Source organism: Balaenoptera acutorostrata, unplaced genomic scaffold, assembly GCF_949987535.1.
Source record: "Balaenoptera acutorostrata unplaced genomic scaffold, mBalAcu1.1 scaffold_912, whole genome shotgun sequence".
NCBI classification, from domain to species: Eukaryota; Metazoa; Chordata; class Mammalia; order Artiodactyla; family Balaenopteridae; genus Balaenoptera; species Balaenoptera acutorostrata.
The window spans coordinates 16,964-26,277 of record NW_026646771.1 but is presented as its reverse complement, the minus strand read 5'-3'; the positions used below and the strand labels follow the sequence as shown (position 1 = coordinate 26,277).

Below are 9,314 nucleotides of genomic sequence, written 5' to 3'. Positions count from 1 at the left end.
GGACTCAACACCCCCTATTCACTGCCCAAGAATATATCTGACTAGTAAGAATCTTAAAACCTATGTATTGATATCTCTCTGTAAGTTAGTCAAGTGGGTGTAAAGCGCCATAAACACAGCAGTGAAAAACAGCTAAACCCCATTATAAAAATCAATCCCTTTTAAAAACCCGTGAAACAAAGACAGTGAAAGAGAGAGAAATTCTTACCAAATTCGTTCAGGGGCTCTGATGCCACCTGGTTTGACCATATCTAGACCCACAGCTGATTGAGCCATAAGGGTGGACACTCAGGGGCTGAGAGGTTTGGTGAGGTTGGGGGAGCAAACGCAGACCCTTTAAAGTACTACTGCGTGGTAACCATCCCATGGGTCCCAAATCTCCAGGTTCAAGGGCATCTTCCTACATCGAAAACATGCATGAGAAACCCAGAAGATGTTACACCGTGTGATCGGGAAAGGTTTCCAAAACGCACCTCATTTCTCATCTCCTTGTCCTCGGGTTCGCCATTCCAGCCGCTTTACTAGCAATCTCCCTCCTTGGAGAATCAGCACCTTTAACCTCCTGTTCCGTACAGGTGGCAATTTGTCCTGAGGATGAACGGGAAGAGGGGCAACCAATGAGAGACTAGCTCTAGGTGTTGGGACAGGCACAAGCCACTCTATTTTCCCATCAGGAAGAAGAATTAACCATAGGCTCAACCTGCCGCCCGGAACCAGAATAGGGCCTGAAGCCATCCTGCGCTTTTGCGGCCAGCTCCCAAGAAAGCGAGTTGTAAAATGGAGCTCAGGGGCACTGCAATTCACAAACCTGCAGAGTTATAAATGATAACTCTCGTCCACAAATATATTGAGGGAAGGCAACGAAGAGGATTTGAAAGCAAGGCAGAATTGCAGGAAACAGATTTCAGGAGGTGGATTCGAATCGCCTTCAAAGCACAGGAAAAGCGGCGAAACCTCGACAATGATGCCCTTGGCCTAAAAGGGCGTATGCGTTTTTTGCTGAATATATTCAGGAAAAAACGCATACGCCCTTTTTGGCCAACCAAGCAACCGAGAAAGGCAAATCAGCGCTACAAAGTCTCGCTTCCCATCGGTCAAAAGGGCCATGCTGAATAAAGTGTCAAAACCAGAAATGCTGTACAGGCCATGGAGAAACGGGAGCCTTGCTACGCTGATGGGCGGGATGTAAATTGCCAACAGCCACTCTGAGGAGTGTACGGTGTGTCCTGAAACATCTAAAAAACTCAGCTTAGAGAGCATAGGGCACTTCCACTCATGGGCGTATAAATTGGGAAATCTAAAAATCAGCAAGACACAGGCACCCCAAAGTTTAGGGCTGCTCTGTTGACAAGAACCTCCACTTCGTTACACCTTAAATATCCCAGGAAAGAGAAAAATGCCTAAAGAAGTTGTGGTCCTCATGTACAATGGAATATCACTCAGCCATGAAATCAACGTCATAAGGCTAGTAGCAGCATGATGAGTGCATTTAGCTACGACGATTCTAAGTGAAATAAGTCACACAGAAAAAGACACTTATCATAAGATATCACTTATAGAGGGAATGTAAAAACCGCTACACTTGAACTGAATTACAAAACAGAACAGAGTCACAAGTTTAGAAAACACACTATGGCTGCTTAACGGGAAAGGTGAGGTGGAGAGATGCATAAAACAAGGGTTTCAAATTAGCTCAGATACCGTTCCATAAACCCAATATGTAATAGACAAGACCTACTCCTTGCTCAGTGAACTGGACTCAACACCCCCTATTCACCGCCCAAGAATATATCTGACTAGTAAGAATCTTAAAACCTATGTATTGATATCTCTCTGTAAGTGAGTCAAGTGGGTGTAAAGCGGCAGAAACACAGCAGTGAAAAGCAGCTAAACCCCATTATAAAAATCAAATACTTTAAAATACCCGTGAACAAAGACAGTGAAAGAGAGAGAAATTCTTACCAAATTCGTTCAGAGGCTGTGATGCCACCTGGATTGACCATATCTAGACCCACAGCTGATTCAGACATAAGGGTGGACACTCTTGGGGCTGAGAGGTTTGGTGACGTTGGGGGAGCAAACGAAGACCCCTTAAAGGAATACTGCGTGGTACCCAACCCATGGGTCCCAAGTCTCCAGCTTCAAGGACATCCTGCTACATCGAAAACATGCATGAGAAACCCAGAAGATGGTACACCGTGTGATCGGGAAAGGTTTCTAAAACGCACCTCATTTCTCATCTCCTTGTGCTCGGGTTCGCCATTCCAGCCGCTTTACTAGCAATCTCCCTCCTTGGAGAATCAGCACCTTTACCCTCCTGTTCCATACAGGTTGCAATTTGTCCTGAGGATGAACGGGAAGAGGGGGAAGCAATGAGAGACTAGATCTAGGTGTTGGGACAGGCTCAGGTCACTCCATTTTCTCATCAGGAAGAAGAATTAACCACAGGCTCAGCCTGCCGCCCGGAACCAGAATAGGGCCTGAAGCAATCCTGCACTTTTGCGGCCAGCTCCCAAGAAAGCGAGTTGAAAAATGGATCTCAGGGGCCCTCCAATTCACAAACCTGCAGAATTATAAATGATAACTCTCAGCCACAAATATATTGAGGGAAGGCAACGAAGAGGATTTCAATGCAAGGCAGAATTGCAGGAAACAGATTTCAGGAGGTAGATTCGAATCGCCTTCAAAGCACAGGAAAAGCGGCAAAACCTCCACAATGATGCCCTTGGCCAAAAAGGGCGTATGCGTTTTTTCCTGAATATATTCAGGAAAAAACGCATACGCCCTTTTTGGCCAACCAAGCAACCTGGAAAGGCAAATCAGCGCTACAAAGAAGTCTCGCTTCCCATCGGTCAAAAGGGCCATGCTGAATAAAGTGTCAAAACCAGAAATGCAGGACAGCCCAAGGAGAAACGGGAGCCTTGCTACGCTGATGGGCTGGATGTAAATTGCCAACAGCCACTTTGGAGAAGTGTACGGTGTGTCCTGAAACATCTAAAAAACTCCGTTTAGAGACCATAGGGCACTTCCACTCATGGGCGTATAAATTGGGAAAACTAAAAATCAGCAAGACAGCGGCACCCCAAAGTTGAGGGCTGCTCTGTTGACAAGAACCTCCACTTCATTACACCTTAAATATCCCAGGAAAGAGAAAAATGGATAAGGAAGTTGTGGTCCTTATGTACAATGGAATATCACTCAGCCATGAAATCAACGTCATAAGGCTGGTAGCAGCATTGTGAGTGGATTTAGCTACGACGATTCTAAGTGAAATAAGTCACACAGAAAAAGAAACTGATCATAAGATATCACTTATAGAGGGAATGTAAAAACCGCTACACTTGAACTGAACTACAAAACAGAACAGAGTCACACGTTTAGAAAACACACTATGGCTGCTTAACGGGAAAGGAGAGGTGGGGTGATGCATAAAACAAGGGTTTCAAATTAGCTCAGATACCATTCCATAAACCCAATATGTAATAGACAAGACCTACTCCTTGCTCAGTGAACTGGACTCAACACCCCCTATTCACCGCCCTAGAATATATCTGACTAGTAAGAATCTTAAAACCTATGTATTGATATCTCTCTGTAAGTGAGACTTGTGGATATAAAGCGGCATAAACACAGCAGTGAAAAGCAGCTAAACCCCATTACAAAAATCAATTACTGGGCTTCCCTGGTTGCGCAGTGGTTGAGAATCTGCCTGCTAATGCAGGAAACACGGGTTCGAGCCCTGGTCTGGGAAGATCCCACATGCCGTGGAGCAACAAGGCCCGTGAGCCACAACTACTGAGCCTGCGCGACTGGAGCCTGTGCTCCGCAACAAGAGAGGCCACAATAGTGAGAGGCCCGCGCACCGCGATGAAGAGTGGCCCCCACTTGCCACAACTGGAGAAAGCCCTAGCACAGAAACGAAGACCCAACATAGCAATCAATCAATCAATCAATCACTAAAGAAATCTTAAAAAAAAATTTGCTTATATTTAAAAAAAAACCATTACTTTAAAAAACCCGTGAAACAAAGACAGTGAAAGAGAGAGAAATTCTTACAAAATTCGTTCACGGGCTGTGATGCCACCTGGATTGACCATACCTAGACCCACAGCTGATTGAGACATAAGGGTGGACACTCAGGGGCTGAGAGGTTTGGTGAGGTTGGGGGAGCAAACGCAGACCCTTTAAAGGAATACTGCGTGGTACCCATCCCATGGGTCCCAAATCTCCAGGTTCAAGGGTATCTTCCTACATCGAAAACGTGCATCAGAAACCCAGAAGATGGTACACCGTGTGATCGGGAAAGGTTTCTAAAACGCCCCTCATTTCTCATCTCCTTGTGCTCGGGTTCGCTATTCCAGCCGCTTTACTAGCAATCTCCCTCCTTGGAGAATCAGCACCTTTAACCTCCTGTTCCGTACAGGTTGCAATTTGTCCTGAGGATGAACGGGAAGAGGGGGAACCAATGAGAGACTAGCTCTAGGTGTTGGGACAGGCACAGCTCACTCTATTTTCCCATCAGGAAGAAGAATTACCCACAGGCTCAGCCTGCGCCCGGAGCCAGAATAGGGCCTGAAGCAATCCTGCGCTTTTGCGGCCAGCTCCCAAGAAAGCGAGTTGAAAAATGGAGCTCAGGGGCACTGCAATTCACAAACCTGCAGAGGTAAAAATGATAACTCTCGGCCACAAATATTTTGAGGGAAGGCAACGAAGAGGATTTGAAAGCAAGGCAGAATTGCAGGAAACAGATTTCAGGAGGTAGATTCGAATCGCCTTTAAAGCACAGGAAAAGCGGCGAAACCTCGACAATGATGCCCTTGGCCAAAAAGGGCGTATGCGTTTTTTCCTGAATATATTCAGGAAAAAACGCATACGCCCTTTTTGGCCAACCAAGCAACCTGGAAAGGCAAATCAGCGCTACAAAGAAGTCTCGCTTCCCATCGGTCAAAAGGGCCATGCTGAATAAAGTGTCAAAACCAGAAATGCAGGACAGGCCATGGAGAAACGGGAGCCTTGCTACGCTGATGGGCGGGATGTAAATTGCCAACAGCCACTCTGGAGAAGTGTACGGTGTGTCCTGAAACATCTAAAAAACTCAGCTTACAGAGCATAGGGCACTTCCACTCATGGGCGTATAAATTGGGAAAACTAAAAATCAGCAAGACACAGGCATCCCAAAGTTTAGGGCTGCTCTGTTGACAAGAACCTCCACTTCGTTACACCTTAAATATCCCAGGAAAGAGAAAAATGGATAAAGAAGTTGTGGTCCTTATGTACAATGGAATATCACTCAGCCATGAAATCAACGTCATAAGGCTAGTAGCAGCATGATGAGTGGATTTAGGTACGACGATTCTAAGTGAAATAAGTCACACAGAAAAAGACACTTATCAGAAGATATCACTTTTAGAGGGAATGGAAAAACCGGTACACTTGAACTGAATTACAAAACAGAATAGAGTCACACGTTTAGAAAACACACTATGGCTGCTTAACGGGAAAGGAGAGGTGGGGTGATGCATAAAACAAGGGTTTCAAATTAGCTCAGATACCGTTCCATAAACCCAATATGTAATAGACAAGACCTACTCCTTGCTCAGTGAACTAGACTCAAAACCCCCTATTCACCGCTCAAGAATATATCTGACTAGTAAGAATGTTAAAACCTATGTATTGATATCTCTCTGTAAGTGAGTCAAGTGGGTGTAAAGCGGCAGAAACACAGCAGTGAAAAGCAGCTAAACCCCATTATAAAAATCAAATACTTTAAAATACCCGTGAACAAAGACCGTGAAAGAGAGAGAAATTCTTACAAAATTCGTTCAGGGGCTGTGATGCCACCTGGATTGACCATATCTAGACCCACAGCTGATTGAGACATAAGGATGGACCCTCTTGGGGCTGAGAGGTTTGGTGAGGTTGGGGAGCAAACGCAGACCCTTTAAAGGAATACTGCGTGGTACCCATCCCATGGGTCCCAAATCTCCAGGTTCAAGGGTATCTTCCTACATCGAAAACATGCATCAGAAACCAAGATGATGGTACACCGTGTGATCGGGAAAGGTTTCTAAAACGCTCCTCATTTCTCATCTCCTTGTGCTCGGGTTCGCCATTCCAGCCGCTTTAATAGCAATCTCCCTCCTTGGAGAATCAGCACCTTTAACCTCCTGTTCCGTACAGGTTGCAATTTGTCCTGAGGATGAACGGGAAGAGGGGGAACCAATGAGAGACTAGCTCTAGGTGTTGGGACAGGCACAGCTCACTCTATTTTCCCATCAGGAAGAAGAATTAACCACAGGCTCAGCCTGCGCCCGTAACCAGAATAGGGCCTGAAGCAATCCTGCGCTTTTGCGGCCAGCCTTCAAGAAAGCGAGTTGAAAAATGGAGCTCAGGGGCACTGCAATTCACAAACCTGCAGAGTTATAAATGATAACTCTCGTCCACAAATATATCGAGGGAAGGCAACGAAGAGGATCTGAAAGCAAGGCAGAATTGCAGGAAACAGATTTCAGGAGGTAGATTCGAATCGCCTTTAAAGCACAGGAAAAGCGGCGAAACCTCGACAATGATGCCCTTGGCCAAAAAGGGCGTATGCGTTTTTTCCTGAATATATTCAGGAAAAAACGCATACGCCCTTTTTGGCCAACCAAGCAACCTGGAAAGGCAAATCAGCGCTACAAAGAAGTCTCGCTTCCCATCGGTCAAAAGGGCCATGCTGAATAAAGTGTCAAAACCAGAAATGCAGGACAGGCCATGGAGAAACGGGAGCCTTGCTACGCTGATGGGCGGGATGTAAATTGCCAACAGCCACTCTGGAGAAGTGTACGGTGTGTCCTGAAACATCTAAAAAACTCAGCTTACAGAGCATAGGGCACTTCCACTCATGGGCTTATAAATTGGGAAAACTAAAAATCAGCAAGACACAGGCACCCCAAAGTTTAAGGCTGCTCTGTTGACAAGAACCTCCACTTCGTTACACCTTAAATATCCCAGGAAAGAGGAAAATGGATAAAGAAGTTGTGGTCCTTATGCACAAAGGAATATCACTCAGCCATGAAATCAACGTCATAAGGCCAGTAGCAGCATAATGAGTGGATTTAGGTACGACGATTCTAAGTGAAATAAGTCACACAGAAAAAGACTCACATCCTAAGATATCACTTATAGAGGGAATGTAAAAACCGCTACACTTGAACTGAACTACAAAACGGAACAGAGTCACACGTTTAGAAAACACACTATGGCTGCTTAACGGGAAAGGAGAGGTGGGGTGATGCATAAAACAAGGGTTTGAAAGTAGCTCAGATACCATTCCATAAACCCAATATGTAATAGACAAGACCTACTCCTTGCTCAGTGAACTGGACTCAACACCCCCTATTCACCGCCCTCGAATATATCTGACTAGTAAGAATCTTAAAACCTATGTATTGATATCTCTGTGTAAGTGAGACTTGTGGATGTAAAGCGGCATAAACACAGCAGTGAAAAGCAGCTAAACCCCATTACAAAAATCAATTACTGGGCTTCCCTGGTTGCGCAGTGGTTGAGAATCTGCCTGCTAATGCAGGAAACACGGGTTCGAGCCCTGGTCTGGGAAGATCCCACATGCCGTGGAGCAACTAGGCCCGTGAGCCACAACTACTGAGCCTGCGCGTCTGGAGCCTGTGCTCCGCAACAAGAGAGGCCACTATAGTGAGAGGCCCGCGCACCGCGATGAAGAGTGGCCCCCACTTGCCACAACTGGAGAAAGCCCTAGCACAGAAACGAAGACCCAACATAGCAATCAATCAATCAATCAATCACTAAAGAAATCTTAAAAAAAATTTGCTTATATTTAAAAAAAAACCATTACTTTAAAAAACCCGTGAAACAAAGACAGTGAGAGAGAGAGAAATTCTTACCAAATTCGTTCAGGGGCAGTGATGCCACCTGGATTGACCATACCTAGACCCACAGCTGATTGAGACATAAGGGTGGACACTCAGGGGCTGAGAGGTTTGGTGAGGTTGGGGGAGCAAACGCAGACCCTTTAAAGGAATACTGCGTGGTACCCATCCCATGGGTCCCAAATCTCCAGGTTCAAGGGCATCTTCCTACATCGAAAACATGCATGAGAAACCCAGAAGATGGTACACCGTGTGATCGGGAAAGGTTTCTAAAACGCACGTCATTTCTCATCTCCTTGTGCTCGGGTTCGCCATTCCAGCCGCTTTACTAGCAATCTCCCTCCTTGGAGAATCAGCACCTTTAACCTCCTGTTCCGTACAGGTTGCAATTTGTCCTGAGGATGAACGGGAAGAGGGGGAACCAATGAGAGACTAGCTCTAGGTGTTGGGACAGGCACAGCTCACTCTATTTTCCCATCAGGAAGAAGAATTAACCACAGGCTCAGCCTGCGCCCGGAACCAGAATAGGGCCTGAAGCAATCCTGCGCTTTTGCGGCCAGCCTTCAAGAAAGCGAGTTGAAAAATGGAGCTCAGGGGCACTGCAATTCACAAACCTGCAGAGGTAAAAATGATAACTCTCGGCCACAAATATTTTGAGGGAAGGCAACGAAGAGGATTTGAAAGCAAGGCAGAATTGCAGGAAACAGATTTCAGGAGGTAGATTCGAATCGCCTTTAAAGCACAGGAAAAGCGGCGAAACCTCGACAATGATGCCCTTGGCCAAAAAGGGCGTATGCGTTTTTTCCTGAATATATTCAGGAAAAAACGCATACGCCCTTTTTGGCCAACCAAGCAACCTGGAAAGGCAAATCAGCGCTACAAAGAAGTCTCGCTTCCCATCGGTCAAAAGGGCCATGCTGAATAAAGTGTCAAAACCAGAAATGCAGGACAGGCCATGGAGAGACGGGAGCCTTGCTACGCTGATGGGCGGGATGTAAATTGCCAACAGCCACTCTGGAGAAGTGTACGGTGTGTCCTGAAACATCTAAAAAACTCAGCTTACAGAGCATAGGGCACTTCCACTCATGGGCGTATAAATTGGGAAAACTAAAAATCAGCAAGACACAGGCATCCCAAAGTTTAGGGCTGCTCTGTTGACAAGAACCTCCACTTCGTTACACCTTAAATATCCCAGGAAAGAGAAAAATGGATAAAGAAGTTGTGGTCCTTATGTACAATGGAATATCACTCAGCCATGAAATCAACCTCATAAGGCTAGTAGCAGCATGATGAGTGGATTTAGGTACGACGATTCTAAGTGAAATAAGTCACACAGAAAAAGACACTTATCAGAAGATATCACTTATAGAGGGAATGTAAAAACCGCTACACTTGAACTGAATTAAAAAACAGAATAGAGTCACA

The 9,314-nt window shown here is 45.6% G+C and overlaps 1 long non-coding RNA gene across 1 annotated transcript; it reads right to left on the bottom strand.

The window, feature by feature from the left end:
* Positions 1-487: 487 nt before the first annotated feature.
* LOC130707025 (uncharacterized) lies at positions 488-8,265 on the bottom strand. Its single transcript, XR_009007041.1, has 3 exons — positions 8,170-8,265; positions 2,229-2,343; positions 488-588 (listed from the first exon to the last, which is right to left on the bottom strand). It is a non-coding gene; the product is annotated as an uncharacterized LOC130707025 (long non-coding RNA).
* Positions 8,266-9,314: the final 1,049 nt, after the last annotated feature.